The sequence below is a fragment of the Alligator mississippiensis genome, chromosome 10 (assembly GCF_030867095.1).
Source record: "Alligator mississippiensis isolate rAllMis1 chromosome 10, rAllMis1, whole genome shotgun sequence".
In the NCBI taxonomy this organism is placed as follows: domain Eukaryota; kingdom Metazoa; phylum Chordata; order Crocodylia; family Alligatoridae; genus Alligator; species Alligator mississippiensis.
Window position 1 is genome coordinate 47,732,358 of NC_081833.1, and position 20,037 is coordinate 47,752,394.

A 20,037-nucleotide genomic window follows, 5' to 3' on the forward strand; every position below is an offset into this window, starting at 1 on the left:
CCCCCCTCCCCCTCCTGTTCTCCTGGCCAGCCGGCCAGGCCGCACCATGTCCCATGTCGCTTGCCTGCAACCCCCCTCAGCCGGCATGCAGCCGCCACCACCCTGCAAACATGGAGGCCATGCAGCCGGTTGCAGGGCATAAGTGGCGGGGCAGGGCAGCCACTGCATGCAAGCCCCTGTTCCCCCTCCCCCGGCCGGGTGGCACATACGTGGCCCACACACGTCAGCTGCCACCGCACTGCCACTGCTACACCCTGTGCCACTTGCCCACAAAACCATGTGTGGGGCTATAGGATGGTAGTGCAGAGTGCAGTGGCAGAGTTGTGGTGGTGGCCTCTGTGTGTAAACCCCCTGTCAGGCTGGCTGGTGCGTGTGCGGCCTGCAGAGTGGCACCCCTGCCTTCACCCCCTGGCCCTGCTTTTGGGAGAATGCACAGGGGCACACTCCTCCCCTTCTTAATCTACCCACCCCAGCACCTTCCCTTTCCCCCTCCCTGCCCCGCCCCTTCCCCCCACAAACACTTACCTGCTGGGGTGGGTGTCAGTGTCTCTGTATGCATCTGTGTCTTCATGTCTGTGCCTGCATGTCTGTGTCTGTATCTGTGGGTCTGGGGAGCTGTTGTGGGGGAGTGAGGGGCATCAAGAGGGCTGAGGAGGCTCTGGGGCGGGGGAGTGCAGGGCGCCAGCCGTGCTGGGGGTGGCTGTGGGGGGCCTTTAATTTTTATCACGGATTTTGCGGGTTTTAATCAGAGAATTTGCAATTTTTAATCAGAGAAAACCAGGATCCCTGTTCATCATACCTAATAAGGTTTCTGAGGCACCAGAATTGAGGCAGGAAGAATCAAGGCTCCAGTTAATTCTCCCTGTAGCCTCACAACTGCCATTTTTTTGTGGCAAGCAAGCACCTAAGCAAGCAACTTCAGGGCCAGGGAAGTATTATCCTGGCTCTTGGCAGCAACACCTGGCATCTCTCTTATAGCAGTGGCATCTCCCTAAAAAGGGAAGGATGGGTAAGTGTCTCCTGACCCCATCCACCCTGTGAAGCACAGTCTTGACATTCTCAACATTCCTTATTGATAAACTTATTACAGGATTGCATTTTACAGAGTATGGTAGCATCAATAAAGGTATGGGCAGGCACTCATTTTTAGTGCCACAGTGTCTGATTAGGGGTCTCCTCACCCAATGAGTGGTTGCTAGCACTGACAGCCCCATCAGCTTTTGCCATGGGGTGTAACAGTTGACAGGGTTGCCTGAAAGCCCCCTACAGTGCCACTGCAGCTGCCATAGCACCAACTCTTGCCAATGCTCTGGCAGCTGCAACAAGAAGCCCTACAGTCGCTGCCAGGACACCAGGAAGAGCTAATGTTCTGGCCACAGTGGCAGAGCACCTGCCCTCCCCCGACACAGTGTGCTACCGCAACCAGAGCTCCAATAAGCCCCAGTGCTTTGGGAGCTGCAGCAGCAGCAGCCTGATTCCAGCAAGGCTCCCTGAAAGCTCACGTCCAGGGAACCAGGTACTCTCCCTCCCCTCACTTGAAGGCAGAAGAGACAGCAGAGGACTGTGGGATGTTGAGGGATCTTAAAGACCCCAGTAGTGCTACATCTAACTATACAGGCATTAGACATAGTGCTACAAAACCAAGAAGTCCCTTTTGAAAGTACTACCATTTTGTAGCACTTTTACCACCTTTGTAATGCTACAAACAACTAGAGCAGCTGTATGCTTGCTTTTTGTAGCTCTAAAAGGATGCATTTAGCACTACAAATGTAACACCTGTCCATGGACTAATGCACTGCATCAAAAGCCATTTGAAAAATGATCTACAATATGGCCTCAGCTGCATAGCTCCAAACTTAGAAAATAAAGCAATGTTATAACATTTATTTAAAAAGAAATAGGCATTACACTTGCCTTGAGCATGAATGCCTTGTCATTTTTTTATTGTTTATTTTTTGATTAAGTGAGTATGCTACTCTCAAAAGCAGCCAGATTGGCAGCAGGAAAGTGAGGGTATGGAGAGAATAGAAACACTCTAACTGTGTCTTCACAGTTCGAGTGGCCAAGGTCTGGAACAGGCTCCCGAGGGAGGTGGTGCTCTCCCCTACCCTGGGGGTCTTCAAGAAGAGGTTAGATGAGTATCTAGCTGGGGTCATCTAGACCCAGCACTCTTTCCTGCTTATGCAGGGGGTCGGACTCGATGATCTATTGAGGTCCCTTCCGACCCTAACATCTATGAATCTATGAAACAACATGAAAGTAGTGACAAAATTAAGTTTAATTCTCAACCTATTTTCATAGAGATGTATTTGAAAGATGTGGGAAGGTAGTTGCTTAACTATGCTATCACCTCCCTGGTGAGTCAGTCATCTAAGATACACGTTGGGATGATATTTTTCCCAAAGACCTCAACAGCTAAGCTGAGCCAACTATCTTGTTCTACATTCATTAGCACGCAGCTGCAACATGGTGCAAATTTTGATCAAAGCAGAGCTGGATTAAAATAAACTAGTGAAAGAATCTATATCCTACAATGAGCTCTGACCTACAGCTGTACAGCTTGAAACCTTGAATATTCTACAATTTTCTATAATTCTTGCATTGAGTCTGACAAGATATGCCCATTTTTATGGAATCCAGAGCTGGAGCTGGAGCTTAGTGAACATTATGAGAAATCTTTAAATGAGCTTAAAACATTTAAGATATATACTACCCAATATTTAATAAAACTTTTATAGAAAAGTAGTCTCTATACAAAGACATAGAAGCACTTTTCAAGGTTTAATATGATGGCTAATGTTTATTCAGTGATCACAAAGTGCTCCATAGAGTTTAAAATGTAACTATATAAAATGGAATCTGTTCACCAAGCTCTGAAATATAGATCTTTTAAACATGTAGGGCAGCATTTAACAGTGCACTTTAATACTGTATAACAACATTTCAGGGCAGAAAATTAAAATACAGGAGGAAATGTAGGTAGCCAGAATGAAAACTATTGTTCAGACTGTGGCCAGCACAGCAGAACTAACATTCCTATTCTTGAGAAAAGTAAAGATCTTTAGTGACCATGAATGACCACAACCTTGATTTTGTGTGGCAGTGAAAAGATGGCATCTTCTCTCAGCCCCATTACCACCAGGCTGTTGCACTGATTCAGCAACTCCAAGGGAAAAATACTACTTGCTAATTACCATACAGTGGTGTTCATTCAGCACTTCAGTTTTCCTTGGAGGTTTCTAACCTAAACAATAACCCTACACCAAACCATCCTCAGTGTTTCAATATTCTTTAAAAAAAATCAGACTAGTTTCAAATCAGTCAAATGGCTTGGCATATTTAACTTTTGAAACCAAAGTCATATAAATTATGCAAGTGGAATATTAATTTCTGTGAAGGATTTTTTGGGGGGAAGGGGCTTGAAGGTGGAGTTGGAATTGCTTTTATGCATCAACAGTTACCGTGGAATCTCTGAATGTTGTGTCTTATACATTTCTACTACAGCAGGAGAGCTGAAGAACAATTTCATTTAGAAAGCGTACTTTCTGTAATGCTTTATAGCTATTTTAATTATGATACAACCTATTTATACAGCTATGGGAACTCAAAATGCTTTGACTGCCAGTTTAATTATCTCTACTTGCATAGAAGTTTGTTTAATTTAAACATGACAATACTAGAGAGTATTCTTTGCTAGAAGAGGAAAGAAATATAATATGAACACAGTGAAAGATTTGGGAAAGAATTTTTTGTTAGACTCTCAGATTCACTTTTATTTGTAGACCAAAGGAATAAGATGTATGGGGTGAGAAACTGTGCTGTGCAGAATTGCCATCTTCCCATGGTACCCATAATAAAGTGATTTTCCCATGGCCAGAAATGTGGCTTCTAGGCCCTGCCCTTCCCCCTCTCCTCCAAGATTTAACAGGGTCCAAGCAAAGGAGATCTTTCTCTTGAGGTCTGAGCTGACAGCACAAGTTGAGGGATTTGGCTAGAGTGTGTAATCACATCATGAGTAACAAATAATGTAACTGGCATTGATGCAATCCCCCCAAATTAGAGCAAAAAAACAGATGTTGTGATTCACACCAGATGAGTTCCGGCTATTGGAATCCTATCTCACAGGAATGTTGCAAGACTAAATTCATGTTTGAGAATGCTGTGAGACACCGAGGTAGGCACTACAAAAATGCAAAGTATTTATTATTATACAGTATTCAGAAAATAAATGGATGGTATAATATTATAGGAGGTCCTCACATTTCTGAACCCCCAGGTCTCTCTCCTGCTCATAACTGCAAAATGTTCATAGATATGCAATATTCAGATATGGGCGATATCTACATTACATAATAGCTCCAAGCTGAGAGGAACAAAAGACACATGCAACAGTTCGAAAATAATTTTAATAATAATATTACAAAATCTATGACCAAAAACCTACATTTCTGGTGACCAGGCTGGAATTTATATAATCCATGTGTTTGTATAAACTTGATTCAGATAAGCAATGTAATATGCATTTATTATCCAAATACTTGACCCCACAACTTTATATGTAGACTAGTCTTGTTTGTTCTCTGTTTCTCTTTGTGTGCCCCTGCCCACAGCTGACTACTAAAATACACACATAATGTGACCATATTTAACTGGTTTTGGACTGTAAAAGTTCAAGGAGAGGAGAGAAGCAGACAGAAAGGTAGAACCTGGAGAGCTGTAAGTGATCAGGTGTCACCATTCCAACAAGGCAGGCAAGGTTCTTTGGGTGAATCTAATATCTTTTATAAGGCCAACTTAAATAGTTGGAAAACAATTATTAAGCAAGCTTTCAGGTTCAAAAACCCTTCGTCAGGCTAAGGAAGTTTCAGCAGTTGGTGTGTGCTCTTCCTGGATGGAATGAAAAGTAAAGAAGCCAGAGGCTGGGCTGGTATGCATACAAAACAGGTAGTGAAAATGACAGACCACGTTATATAAGAAACCCACAGACCAACATACATATCTGCACAGAACCAGCAATCACCTTAAACACACCAAAAAAGCTGTGATATACAGCCAAGCCCTCAGATATCACCAAATTTGCACTGAAGAGAACACCCAGGATTGCCACCTCACCAACCTTAAAAAGACTTTCACCCAACAAGGACACTCCTCCGGAGAAATAGATGGCACATTGGAAAGAGCCACCCGGATACCACGTGAAAAACTGCTGCAGTACAGAAGAAAACCCCCCACAAATCTCACACTACTCGTTGTGACATATCACCCCTCCCTTTAACCTATACGAAAAATCCTCTAACAATTGCAACCCATACCAGAAAGAGACCCTATTCTTAAAAAGATCTTCCCAGAGCCATCCATCCTAGCTTTCAAACAAGCACCGAACCTTGCTAACCTCATCACCAGAAGCAAACTTCCTCAAGCCCAGAACACACCAAAAGGATCCAGACCGTGCCATGACAAGAAATGCAAAACCTGCCAACACATCTCCACCACCCCCACTATTACTACACCCCACAACAGAGCCATCAGCATTCCTGGATCTTACAGCTGCACCTCCAGAAATGTAATATACCTCATCCAATGCACCAAATGCCCTGATGGAAAATACGTAGGTGAGACCAAACAACAACTGCACACCAGAATGAATGGACACCAGAAATCTATCAAAGACAGGAATACCCAATTACCTGTGGGGGCACATTCCTCACAAGAAAACCACTCTCTCTCCAATCTCTCAGTCCTGATCCTCAAAGGAAACTTACACAACACTACGTAGATTTCATAGATTTCATAGACATTAGGGCTGGAAGGGACCTCGGAAGATCATCGAGTCCAGCCCCCTGCCCAAAGGGCAGGAAGTCAGCTGGGGTCATAGGATCCCAGCAAGATAAGCATCCAGTTTGCTCTTGAAGGTGTTCAATGTAGGCGCTTGAACCACCTCCGGTGGCAGGCTGTTCCAGACCTTGGGGGCTCGGACAGTAAAGAAATTCTTCCTTATGTCCAGCCTGAAACAGTCTTGACGTAGTTTATGACCATTCAACCTAGTCGTCATCCCTTGGGGCGCTCTGGTGAACAAACGTTCCCCCAGATACTGGTGGTCACCCCTGATAAACTTATAGGTGGCCATCAGATCACCCCTGAGCCTGCACTTTTCCAGGCTAAAGAGCCCCATAGCTCTCAGCCTGTCATCGTAGGGTCTGCTTCCCTGACCTCTGATCATGCGCGTGGCTCTTCTCTGGACTCTCTCAAGCTTCTCCACATCCTTTTTGAATTGTGGAGCCCAAAACTGGATGCAGTACTCCAGCTGCGGCCTCACTAAGGCCGAGTACAAGGGGAGAATGACGTCCCGGGATTTGCTTGAGAAGCATCTATGGATGCAAGCCAGAGTTTTGGTCACTTTACTAGCCACAGCATCACACTGCAGGCTCATGTTCATCTTGTGGTCAATGATGACCCCCAAGTCTCTTTCTTCCTTAGTGCTAGCCAACATAGCACTGCCGAGCCTATTAGGATGCTGCGGGTTTTTCTTCCCAAGGTGGAGAACCTTGCATTTATCAGCATTGAACACCATCAGATTCTCGTCCGCCCACTTGCTGAGCCTGTCCAGGTCAGCCTGCCTGGATTACCCGCCTGTCTTCTGGTGTGGATGCTTTGTCCCAAAGTTTGGTGTCATCGGCGAACTTGGCCAGTCCGCTTCTGACTCCAGTGTCCACACCATGAATTAAAATGTTGAACAATATGGGTCCAAGGACAGAGCCTTGGGGGACCCCACTGGTCACAGGACACCATGATGAGTGACTTCCACCAATTACTACCCTCTGGGTCCAACCACGGAGCCAATTTTCCAGCCAGTGGATCGTGGAGGACCCAAGGTGACAATTGGCCAGTTTCTCCAAGAGGTGATCATGGGAAACCAGATCGAAGGCTTTTTTGAAGTCAAGATATATGACATCAATCTCTTCTCCCTTGTCCAGGTGATAGGACACCTGGTCGTAGAAGGAAATGAGATTGGTCAAGCAAGACCTACCTGCAACAAACCCGTGCTGGCTATCCCTTAAGATGTTGGCGTTGGCCAGTCCATTAAGGATGGCCTCTTTAATAAACTTTTCTAAGATCTTCCCCAGATGAAGAGATCCCAGAGATGAGCCTATGAACTCCACTTCATCAGCCTCCTGGATACTAGAGATCATGGGCTAAACATAGACATTGGATTTATGACACATTATAACCTGCCTGACATCTGACTCCCCAGGTATCTCTCCACTATTCATCCCCCTTCTCTCTCTTCCCCCCACTCCCCAGCCTGTCTCTCACCCATTGACTCCTCAATCTACATTTTCACTGACTACCTGCCTTGTATGCAGACCACCCCAGCCTCTGGCTTCTTTAGTTTTCATTCCATCCAGGAAGAGCACACACCAACTGCTGAAACTTCCTTAGCCTGACGAAGGGTTTTTGAACCCGAAAGCTTGCTTAATAATTGTTTTCCAACTATTTAAGTTGGTCTAATAAAAGATATCAGATTCACCCAAAGAACCTTGTCTGCCTATGTCCTTAGACCAACACGGATACAACCAACACCCCTGTACCATTCCAACAATCCATTAGTTTTCCATGGGTAATATCTTAATGAATCTCTTCGAACTTGATGCCAACGAAAGAAACAATAGAAAATGCACCAGCACAATGAATGTAGAATAGAGTTCTTGTGAGGATAAAAAAATCTGTTCTAACACATTATACAATAAAAGTAGTATGGAATATTAAAAGGGCTCTTAGAAAATACTAAATGCTACATTCAACCCTGGCAGAACCTTCTGGATCTGGGGGCGGCAAGGTCTATCTATGCAGAAGCCTTGTATTTCCATGGCAAATTGGAATCACACTTGCCAGCATCCTCCAGCTTCACTGGGACAGCTGGTACATGTAAGAGTTAAAACAACCAGGAGTTGCATTAACTTCTTTGAAATTCCTCAGGGCCTAAGTAGGTGTCCTTACTCAAGAGGCCATCCCAACTCCACCCCCTAGCCACATTTGGCCCATGAAAATAAGGAGTACTGGGGGAAAATATGTCACAGCGGGTGTGTCTACACATGCATATGATCTGGGAGCAGTTTACTTGTCAGAAAACTACTCATGAATAAACACTCCTGGGCAGGAGTCCACACATGCAAGGAAGCTGGAGCAGATTTGCTACTAATGACAGCAAACTGCTCCTGCTTCCTGGGGCCCTGAAACGGGCCACTGCTGCCACCAGGGAGATCTCTAGGTTTCCCCTGGGTGCTAGCCCAAGGACTGGCAGGGAGCACTGGACCAGGAGACAGCTGTCTCCTGCCTGGGGCTGGGACACTGCACCCTGCGCCTAAGGGCCTGCCTGCTGCTGGGGTGGCAACAATGTCCCCCTGCTCTGGCAGCAGAGACCTCCTGGCCCCAGCTCCCCACTAGGGGGCAGGGGTCTTGGAAAGAGCTGCAGGTCAGCAGCAGGTCCCTGATCCACTCACTGCCCCAACCAGGACAGGTCTCAGTGCCCACTCCATGATCATGGAGCGGGGGCTGGAGAGCCTGTTCCCTGCTCAGCTCTGTGATCATGCAGCTAGTCAGGAAACATGCTGGTACCCCTCACTCCTGACCCTCAGCTCCCTGCTCCCCCCCAGCCCTGCCAGAGGGGCCCCAGCTGCCCTCATCCTGATGGCCAAAGCGCAGTGGCTCGGAGTGAATCCGGCCCCAATGCTGGCTGGAGGGAAAGGGAGGGGAGGCTTGTGGCACCCCCTGCCCTGCGATGGGGCTACCACACTATGCCTAGAGGCCTGGCCTGGCCACAGCCCCCGTCCCCCAGGAAGCGTCTCCTGGCCACTCCACCCCTGCGAGCACAGGCACCAGCCCCTGTGCTGCTGGCCTGGCCATAGACTTCCCCACTGCCCTCAGAAGGCCCCCCCTACCCCCTTCCCCTGCTGCAGGAGCAGGCAACCCCCCCCCACCCCCTGCCCCACTGCAACCCTCCAACCCAGACCTACCTGCCTGCAGCTCCCAGGGTGTACCCAGACACACGTGCTGCTCCCTGCCTACAATTACCCCTCCCTCTGCTCCCACCAGCAGAGCAAAGCAAAAACCTGGACATTTGGTCAAATTTGAAAAACCCACCTAGACGGAGATCAGAGGACTCAAAAAGAGGACCTGTCCAGGAAAACCTGGGTGTATGGCACATGCTTACTGCACAGTAAACTATGCTACTGTACAGTAAAGCATCTTGGGTAGATGCAGCCAGTGAAAGTGGTGATGTGTAGGAGGTGCATGGGGGTGCACCCTCTGACAGCATTCCCAGGTGGTGGGGGGGGGCAGGTGAGAGTGCTGGTGCCCCTACCTGAGAGCACTGGCCAGGGAGTGGGGCATGAGGGGAAGTGATCCCTGTGGTCCCCCATGGCCAATCGCACCCACCTGGAAGTGCCAATGGTATGCCCGGAAGTGTCAGCGGCGCCACTCCTGGGTTGGTGTGATCAACCGCAGGAGACTCCCGCCTCCCCCTCCCCCCTCCCCCCCTGGGGTCACTGACTGGCTTCTGGAGGGGCCAAGTGCCCCCCCTGACTCAGGAGACACCAGTCATCTATGCCCAGTGGGGAGGGAATATGTCACTCAAGCCACCTTTCTGAATGCCAGGAATGTCAAGCTCAGGGGCTTGAACAGCCCCTTAGACATGATAAGTTTCCTATATGGAAAAATATAACCATAATCCCTCACTTATTATGAAATATTCAATTTTCTTTTTCTTTCTTGGAATATAAAATGCTGCATTAGTGTAGCAGGTCAATGTTGAAACTTATGATGAAAAAGAATCTTCCTAGGAGAGTTTCTTAAAACCTGTATAATCAAGTTGGTAATGCTGCCCACAGGGAAAACCCATTAGCAGAAATCTCTAAAATATTTCAAAAGCTCAGCCTAAATGGATTGTGGGTGTGCCTAGCTGTTTGCTAAATTACAAGAGTATAACCAGTCCAAATCACTTGAAAATGTTTCTAAATCTCAGTACAATGACTTCCTCCCAGCCATTAGTGTACTTTGTGTATAAAGCTGTTAATGGCTAATTTTCTGAAGATGATGAAAATTGATTTCATCCTGCTTTCATCTGCATAAAAAAATTTAGCAGTTGTTTTCAAGGGTTAAACTTTACTCTTGAACTTCAGTACTCACAGATTCTATGCACTCTCTTTTTAGAGTACTCTTCCTTCCTTCCTATCTGCTAACACAATGGAGGAAGCTTTGTTATCATTAATCATCTTTAGAACCCAAGGGATTTGGAGAGTTCTAATGCTGCTGCAACCACATTTAAAAACATACACGCACCAAAGTTTCTGTCAGAGTTCACTCTTGCAGATTTTCATTAGTGGCTGGATTTATGAGTTAGGGGACATGTTTAATGATTCATCTAATGTCAGAGGAGCTAAATCTTTGATAATTATCACCAGAATCAATATTTTCAAATAAAGGACTCGTGATTTCTCTCTCTATATATATATATTTCCCCACCCGACCCCCTTCCCCCTCTTTTGTTTTTTTAATTTTCCCATGCCATTTTGTGGTGCAGAAAATTAAAAGTAAAAAATAATTCTAGTGGAGTTTTCTTTCTAAAACTGAATAATCTCTTCTACTGTGCAAAACATCCAAAATACTTTGAAACAGATTGCCCGTATTATTTAAATAGAGACAGATATATATCACAAATCATTTCAGAGAGTGATTGTGTGTTAAAAAAGAACATTTGCATGCAAACTAAGCAACTTAAATAGCAGGTACCGTATGAATTTAGCAGCATTTATTTGACTAATTTACCTTGTCAGTCTCCTAACAAATGGCCCCATAAAAGCGGCATGTCTTGTAATTTCTGGAGACTTTGAAGGAAAAGGATATCCTGTAGAAATTAAAAAAACAACATGGCTGAGAAAACATTGGTAAATAAGTCATTGACATTGTGATTAGATCTCTGTCTCCTTGATCTTAATGTCATGTTTTTCATGCATTCTGTTGCATAAAACAAGTGAATTTTTAAACAAAATATGCTCAGTACAGAAAAAACAAATACAACAAATATAATGAGCTTCTTTTTAAAAAGCAAGCTCTAGTTCTTCAGGTGCAAATTTTGTGCCTGTAATTGTTTCTGCAATGTAATGTATATTGTTAATAAGAAGAATAATGATAGCAGCAGCAAATATAGGGGCTAGGATGGAAGACCAATATTTATAAAAACTATTTAGACAGTTTTCATGATCAACGTACATGATCATCATAAATGTGATTAGGTGTCTATATCAAGCTGAAAAATGGATATTTCTGTATGTAATTGTAGTAACTATGAATGCAGATTAGGTATGCAGCATTGATTGTAGGTACACAGCCCTGTTCCTATGGCTTGATAATCAAACTCTAGTTTATTCTTACTGTTCATTACCACTAATACAAATAGGTAACAATGGGTGCGTCTACATGTGCCTCCACAGCACAGTTGTTACTGTCCCAGCAGCCCACAGTTACTTTTAGCAGCTATATCGCTCTAGCAAAGTGCTATAGCCAGGGAGCTCATTGCAACAGCGGTGGCATGATGATTTGTGCCTACTGATACTATGTCACCATGGCACATCACTACAAAAATGTAGTGTCTCATGTAGGCACACCCAGTGTGCATTTACACACTGGCTGCATCTACACCTGCAATTAATTCAAAACAATTAACTCCAGAGCAGTTTGAGCCAAAGTAAACTACTCCTGGGCACAGCATCTACACACAGACCCAGGACAGCAACAATATGAGCTGAGGCAAGGCAGTTTTTGCCAGGGTCACTCAGCCCTGGACTCCGAGTGACAGCATTGGGCAGCAGAGGGGCTGGCTAGGGTATGAGGGTGCTGAAAGTGTGGAGCCATGTGGCTAAGCACCAGGCAGGAGTCTGGCCCCTGACTGGTTCTGCTGACCAGGCACAATTTATGTCCACAATCAGCATCTACACATGTATTTAATCACAGTAAATTACCCCAGCATAAAATAGTACTGTCCTGGAGAGTACTATCTAACTCAGGGATGGGCAATTATTTCGGGCAGAGGGCCGCTTATGGAGTTTTGGCAAGCCATTGAAGGCCACATGACAGGCAGCCAACCAAAATTTTAAAAAAATTTTAGGGGCCCTGCGAACCAGATAGAATGGCCTGGTGGGCTGCATCCGGCCCACAGGCCACATTTTGCCCACCCCTGATATAACTGCAGTGTTAATTAGTTTACTGAATCCTAATACCGTCACATGTGTAGATGGTGACACTTTACTCCACAGCTAATTAGTCTACTCTGCAGTTAAGCACATGCATAGAGATGTAGCCACTGTGTAATAGACTAAACATGTTCTTGCCTAAAGAACATACCATCTAAGAAAAATGGAGGACAGGGACATGGTGAAGATAGAAAATGATAGAAATTATGAAACAGAAAGAAAGGAAGATGGTAGGAATAATGAGGCAAAAGGCATAGGAAAAGTATACTGCAGAAATAAGAAGAAAAAAGAGCAGAGATGTAATTAGATGCAAGGCCGGATGCCTAGAATGACAGGCTGGAACATGGGAGAGCTGGATTCAAGTCTTTGCAGTCTCTACCAGACTTTCTGTGTGACCTTGGACATGTCACACTCTTTCTTGGTGTCCCATCTCTTAAATGAAGCTATTAGAACAGGTATACCTCATATTGGCTAGGTACAGACATTGCATCTATTGAACCTTAAACATGCAGAAAGCACTCTAAAGCCATAACTGAACAGTTGCTCATTAGGGGTGTGCAAAGCGGATCCTATTCGATTCAGATTTGGCCCAAATCAGGGACAGTGATTCGATTTGTTCATTTGGATCACTGTCCCCAATTTGATTTGGCCAAATCCAAATCTGAAGATTCGATGCTGATTTGGAGAATCAGCGATTTGCACATAGACACAGCTTTAAATGTTTTTTTACATACCTTGAGGCACCAGGTTCAGCTCATGAATGCTGCAATACTGAGGAGGATGGAGAGTCCCACAGGAGTACAGGGGGGCGGCCCTCCATATGCTCAGCGGCGAACCCCACCATGCTGGGGAGCCCCACGTGCTTCTGTGGGACACTGCATGCGCCCCAGCATCACCGCATTCACGAGCCACCTGCTACCTAGAGATATGTAGAAAAAACATTTAAAGCTGTGTCTATGTCCAAATTGCCAAATCTTTCTGAATCTCTCCAAATCAATTTGGAGGGTTCTGATTCAATTCCGAGAGATTAAAGGGTCCTCTGATTCAATTCAGATTCGGAGATTCGGCCACCAAATCAGGCCGAATCTTCACCGAATTGAATCAGGGACCAAAGCTTCGCACAGTCCTAATGTTCATGGCTCTTAAGGCACTTTAAAAGTGGCAGATCATACTCTAAGGGTGCTTACACAAGCTACATTTTTTTTCCCAATCAGGGCCCTGAAAACACCCTATGGCCATGGCATAACACATATGCATGGCTGTAGAGCACTTTTAAAATGGCTGAACACACAAACAATTAATCCTTGTCCTATCAGCTATCAGCTGAGGGCTCTATAGAACAGATAACCTTAGGGATCTTGTGTTTTCTAGATCTAGAGGGTTAATTTTTAGCGCCTTTGCGGGGCTGTCAGCAGGCAAGGACACGGGGAGGAGGAAGGAGAGGGAACAGTGCACAGCTGCCAGCTAGGTTTTGCCTGGCTTGAGCTGGGGGTGTGAAATGGAGCCCCTTCATCTCACAGGCCCCTTTCCCTGCTGCTGGATTATTGCCTGCTGCTCCCACTCCTCCTCCCTTCCCCCCCTGCTGACAGCCCTGAAGCTGGGGGTAGGGAGGGCAGGGCTGGGGAGAAGGATGGAGGGCTGGTGCAGATGGGCTCAAGCCCTGGCCCTCTCCCCCACCAACCCAGCAGGCAAACATTTATTGGGTCAGGGGGGAGCAGGCTCTAACTCATGGTACTTTGTGGATAAGGTATTAGACTAAAGCATTTTCTATTAGAGTGCTTTATCAAATGTCTAGATCCCAGCCAGATCCCATCAAGAATTAACTTAGGGCTTAATTGTTGCCATCCCAGGTGGAGTTGTGCAGGGTTACACTCAAGGCTTGGGCAGAGCTCATTTGTTCTTCCCGAGTGCCAAGCTGGACCTGACCTCTCGGTTGTCACTGACCTGAATCTTGCCTCCTCCCTCCAGCCAACTGTGAACTGCAACCAGCTAGGGAAGGATCAGGGGGCTCTCTCCCCACAGCTCACCAGCCCCACAGTGCACTGTAGTGTAGCCTGGGGGCCACAGGGAAAAAAGGGCCAGGGTCTCTCTCCCTACAGAAGCTCCAGCCTCACGGTGCACCGCTACCTGGTCTGGGCTGCTGTGAAGACACAGAGCCCAGACCCCTTTCACCTGGGGCTGCCCAGCCAGGGGGGCCCCAGGGGAAGAGGTCCAGGATTTCTCTCCCCACAGCAGCACCAGTCCTACAGTGCTTGAGCGAAGGGATCCAAGGTCTCTTCCCCCATCCCCTGCCACTACTGACACTCGCCAGCTGGTGGGGGGAGGCAGGTAGGGCTGGGGAGAGGAACCACTCCGGCATCCTCCTGGGAGGTGTGCAGGAACATCCACAATGGGCAGTGGGGGCAGGCTCCAAGCACCCCCCACTGAACAGCAACTGTCTGTTTCATTCACTCAAGCTCTAACTTACCATGTTTAAGTAAAGCACAATAGTTAGAGTGCTTCCACCAGGAGCTTTCTGAACCTCTGTACTTAGCCACTGTGAGGATAAAGGCATTAAGAATATGAAGTGCTGAAATAATGAAGGGACATGCAAGTACATAAAAGCAGACTATGTGGGCCTTGTACATTAGGTCAAGGGCTTAAATATGATGTAGTAAGAAAGAATATGCTAAATGAATAAAAAATTGCCTCACACACCAGACAACTGCCATTCCCCATCTTGCACAACACCACCTACTGGGAAAGAATTAACTCTAAGGCAGAACAAATTACACAGTGAACTTCAGAGGTCAGGGGACTTTGTGCCAGGCCCTGTTTCAGACAGGAGGTCTCATACACCAAGGTCTCTTTATGTCCAGTACCCTTCAAGAGTTCAACCACCATGCCTATGTTTGCAAGCACCTGTCTTGTAAAATTTGGTCCCATTTATGCTTTAGCCCATCCTTCCCCAATTTACAAAGACTAATGCAACTGCCATTTTTAGACAGGATCTTTTCCATTTTGATTGATGCCCCTCCCTGTATATTTAAATGGATGTAATTTCCTTTAGGCTCTTGCCATATTGTTTTGCAGTTTAAACTGTGTTTTAATTGCTGTTTATTTGTCTTATATGTATGAGGCACCAAAAATGGTTCAGAATTGACCAGGGCATTTTAAAAAAAAATCCTCACTTAACTACTAAGAATGATAATATTCGGTGGCAGCATCTGGTTACAGTTTCAAAGAGAAGACTTTACTTTTACAAGACAGGACTCAGAACACAGATGGCATAAGCTAGTATGAAACCTGCAAAAAGCTTTTTTTCCCCCCTGTTCTTTGAATACCCATCATGAGTCAATGAGTGAGAGGAAAGTTAAAGCTTACACATATCCCAGCATGCCAACCCATGCCCTACTGAGATACTTGACTGTCTAGTGCTTCTAAGCAGCTGGAAAAATGTCAAACTGTCATCACCGATTAAAATGGGATTTTATAGAAGGCATCAGGCACCTTGTCAAAATTCTAGACTTCACTTCCCACAACAGAAATACAGAAAGTGGTTAATTTGGTTTGAAAACTGATTTTCCTCATGTTTGTTTCTGTGTGTCTATTTTGTTACTGTTTATGCAGATTAGTATTTCTCAAATATCCATAGGCTTGAATTGTTTCATTAAGTGATCTGGGAGTTACATACCATGTCTTTTCATTGGAAATGTTAAAGACTATTCTCTTACTAAACATCTTGGAAACATACATTTCTGTAACTTTCCATCTTCAGCCTGATCCTGTTCAGTTGATTCTGGATCTAAGCAGTATGATCCTGAACTCAGTAGATCACCTGGAGTTCCATAGCCTTTTGCTAGCTAAGGAAATGGTTGGTTCTGTCATAAAGCACCTTATTATTGATAGCTGGATCCTATAATACTATATTGGCCTTTTCTGTTTGGAGCCACACATTACATACCCATTGAGCGTCTCCACATGTGCATTTACACCAGATTAAATGTACTGCGCAGTAAGCGGGAATTATGTCAGTGTCTACATGTGCAGACAATCTGGGACTAAATTTAGTCCCAGGTCAGAGCAGCCAGCCATGTGCCTCTGTGACCAACAGAGGGAGCTCCAGCCTCTAGCCACATGGCTGCCAGCCCTTGGGTCTAACTTTAGTCCCACACTGAAGCCAGGAGAGGCAGCCAGCCAGGATCCCTGGGGCTGGGCTCAGGCTGGCCCCCTAGTGGCTGAGCAGATGTAGCAGGGAGGCGCCCTGAGTTACTGTGCAGTAACGCATCAAGCATAAATTTGATACCTGAATGAAGTAGGTATCAAATTTACACTCAAGGCAGCGTAAGTCGCCATATTTACTATTCAGTACAGGTGCGCATGTATAGACACATGCCTGTACTGTGCAGTAATGTTGGTTACTGCACAGTAAATACATATGTGTAGACGTGCCCACTGTATCTTGTCTTCTGCGACAATTAAGGTATTTAGAACAGGACTGTTTTTTATTATTTATATGTTTACAGAGTCTCACACAAGAGGACTTGAGGTTGACTGGGGTCTCTAAGTGCTATGGCAATACAAGAAATAACTGTTAACAACAGTTCTGCAACATCTGAGTTAATATTCAAATGCAAGTCCACTGCATTTGAATTTTTGGTTGTATTAGTTGTGCTGATTGTTGGTTCTTTGCAGAAGGGATTGTTTTATATGTGTGTATTCAACTGCTGTAAAATGACCTACAAAGCAATAATAATAAATCAGTTAAGAGTCTGCCAAGTTTGTTTCTTTTCCCCCAGAATATATTGGTGATAATTATGCTTAAAATGTGGTTGGTATACACATAAGACAAAATCAAAGTGATGAACACAGAAGGAATTCACTTATATGTATGTAATATAGAGATTTATGCATTATGAAAAGTATTAAACCCAAAATCAAATCCTTTACTCTACTGTATTCCTTTCCTTGAGCAACAGTGTAGAAGCATAGCAGTTTACACTCATTAGTCTAATCAGTTCCTCTCTCCTTACATGGAAACAGTTCCTCTCTATTGCACACACCATGCTTGTTAGCCATGTGCATTTGTTTACTTCATGCTACTGTGTTGGTGATAGACTGAGTCTAGGGAAAATTGAATGATGCAAACAGTTCAAACCAAATACTGTTACTAGCTAACTGCCAAAATGTATTTCATGTGATCTTAGTGTAATCTTCCCCTTTTTTCTGTACACCTGAACAGTGTGCATCGCCCTACTAGAGGTCAGGCCAGCTGAAAACAGTTGCTTACTTGATGGCAGTGGGAACAGAGTGGGTCTGATCCATTTTCCTCTTTATCACTTCCTGTTGACTGCTACTTGAAGTGCATATGACATCAGCTTCAGGTTGAACTGTTTTTCTACACTCCCACTTGTACTAAATTGCAACCAGAGCAACTAGGAGGCCAGGGAGGGATAGTATAAGCTGTCCTGGAACAACAAGTACTCCCATAATTATACACCCTTACACATTTATAAAGGAAATCTATTTTAACAGACTTGAGTCAGCAGCATGGAAGTACACTGAATTCATGCTAGGGGACCTGAGTTTGGAAACAAACTTGGATCGCTGAGCTCTCTGCTTCCATTTATTCCAGGAGGTCATGGAGATGATAAGCTCATCCTTCAGAAAGCTGAGCCAGTAGGTAAGAGGTGCAACAGAGCAAATGTCCAAACATGGAATCATCTCAGCAGGCACTGTCCCTTCCAGCCATTCTCAACAGCAAACTACTATATGAAAGGGCCTCCTGGAGGAAACAAAATGACCGTGCTGCAGAGCCTTCTACAGAACAAGGCACTGTGGATGCAGTTATATTTATTCCATCTGCTCAGCTCTAAGGTCCCCTCCAGCATTATTGGGCTAGTCCAGTGAAGGGGCTCTACCCATTGGAAAATTCCTTACCCCAAATAAATAACAAGATAAAGAAGTTAGCAATTTGTCATTTTTGCCTTCAAAATTGTAGCACATTTTTAACCTCTTGCAAAGTTTAACATAACAAAACAGATGTACAAAAAGAGAAATATAATTAAAATAACCTACCAGAGCAAATGCTGCACTGTTCAAAACAGGAAGCCTAGCATGCCCCTCTCATTAAATATTATAGAAGGTAAAATCATTTATAAACAAATTAGACCTCGACAAATTGGAGGATTGCACCAAAAGAAATCTCATGAGGTTTAATAAGCACAAGTGTGAAGTTCTGCACTTAGAATAATGCCATGCACTGGTACAGGCTCAAGACTGACTGGTTAAATCCCATCTCTGCAGAAAAGGACCTGGGGGTTACAGTGGACAGTAAGCTGAATACGAGCCAACAGTGTACTGTTGTTGCCAAGTAGGCTAACGGCATATTTGCCTGCATTAGTAGGAGCATTGGCAGCAGATCAAGGAAAGTGATTATTCCCCTCTATTCAGCACTGGTGAGGCCACATCTGGAGTACTGTGTCCAGTTTTGGACCTTCCACTACAGAAGGAAGTGGACAAATTAGAGACAGTCCAGCAGAGGACAACAAAAACAGTTAGGGGGTTGAGACACATGACTTATGAAGAGAGTTTGAGGGAACTGGGCTTATTTAGTCTACAGAAAAGAAGATGGAGGGGGGGAGAAGTGATGGGGTGGGGGAAGAATTTGATAGCAGCCTTCAACCTACTGAAGGGTGCTTTCAAAGAGGATGGAGCTAAACTGTTCTCAGTGGTGGCAGATAACAGAACAAGGAGCAATGGTCTCAAGTTGCAGCGTGGGAAGTTTAGGTTAGATATTAGGAAAGACTTTCTCAAGAGGAGGGTAGTAAAGCACTGAAACAGGTTACCCAGACAGGTTGTGCAATCTCCATCCTTGGAAGTTTTGAAGACCTGACTAGACAAAACCTTGGCTGGGATGATCTAGTTGGGGCTGGTCCCGCTTTGAGCAGGCGGTTGGACTAGATGCCCACCTGAGGTCCCTTCTAACCCTAATTTTCTATGATTCTATGAATCTAATAATAATTAGTAAGTCTCACGGCACCCATATGAGATAGGCAACTACTGAAACTCTTGATCTGGAGGATGAAACTAATGAGAAGCCTAAGGATTGTATCCAAGCCACTGAGTCAGGCAGAAACAGAGGTGGGTTACTATCAGATGCTCAGGCTAGATTCCAGTTTTGATTCTGAATTGCAATGATATTTTTTGCCTGAATAAGGAGTTCTGGCAATAGCAGTGCAAAGGATATTCATGTAGAATGAGGGTTACAAGGCATCTAAATATACACCTTCTACATCTATTTGTGTTTGTTTGATGAGGTGATATCAAGGTACCACTTCTCTTAATCCACAGCCTAAGGCCCCAGTATTACAAGACATGTAAAGCCAGGTCTAAGAAAATGACTTTGGTTCTTCAATTGTGACTTAAGCAGAAATTAGCAGCCTACATCCAAAACTGCAATCCTGAAAAACCTATTCAGCCAGCACCTAGCCCTGGAGACACCTCACCTCTATGGGGGCCATACTATTTGATTGTAAAATTCCCTAAGGGCCTGGAGGGTTCTGGGCTGTGATTCCTATGCAGTGAAAGGTGCCTCTTTTGCCATGCTGAGTGAAGCACCTAAACCACAAAGTGGGGCAAAATTTGAGATAAAACCTTGTGTTCTCACTCAAAGCAGCCCTCTGCTAAGCATGGTGGCTATTTGGGACTCCAGTCTAAGGCATTGAGCTCTCCTCATACACTGTATAGGTGTTCTTGGTTACAAGGTTATGAATTTTGCTCCATGGGCTGGATGATGCCTAATTTTTAG

At 45.0% G+C, this 20,037-nt stretch overlaps 1 long non-coding RNA gene across 3 annotated transcripts in view; it reads right to left on the bottom strand.

The window, feature by feature from the left end:
- The window catches only part of LOC109285697 (uncharacterized), a 78,931-nt gene that overhangs the window by 42,647 nt on the left and 16,247 nt on the right, over positions 1 to 20,037 (bottom strand). For all 3 annotated transcript variants that reach the window (XR_002093524.2, XR_009455258.1, XR_002093522.2), the window contains exon 2: positions 10,825 to 10,903. This is a non-coding gene — a long non-coding RNA (uncharacterized LOC109285697). The remainder of the gene's footprint in view (positions 1 to 10,824; positions 10,904 to 20,037) is intronic.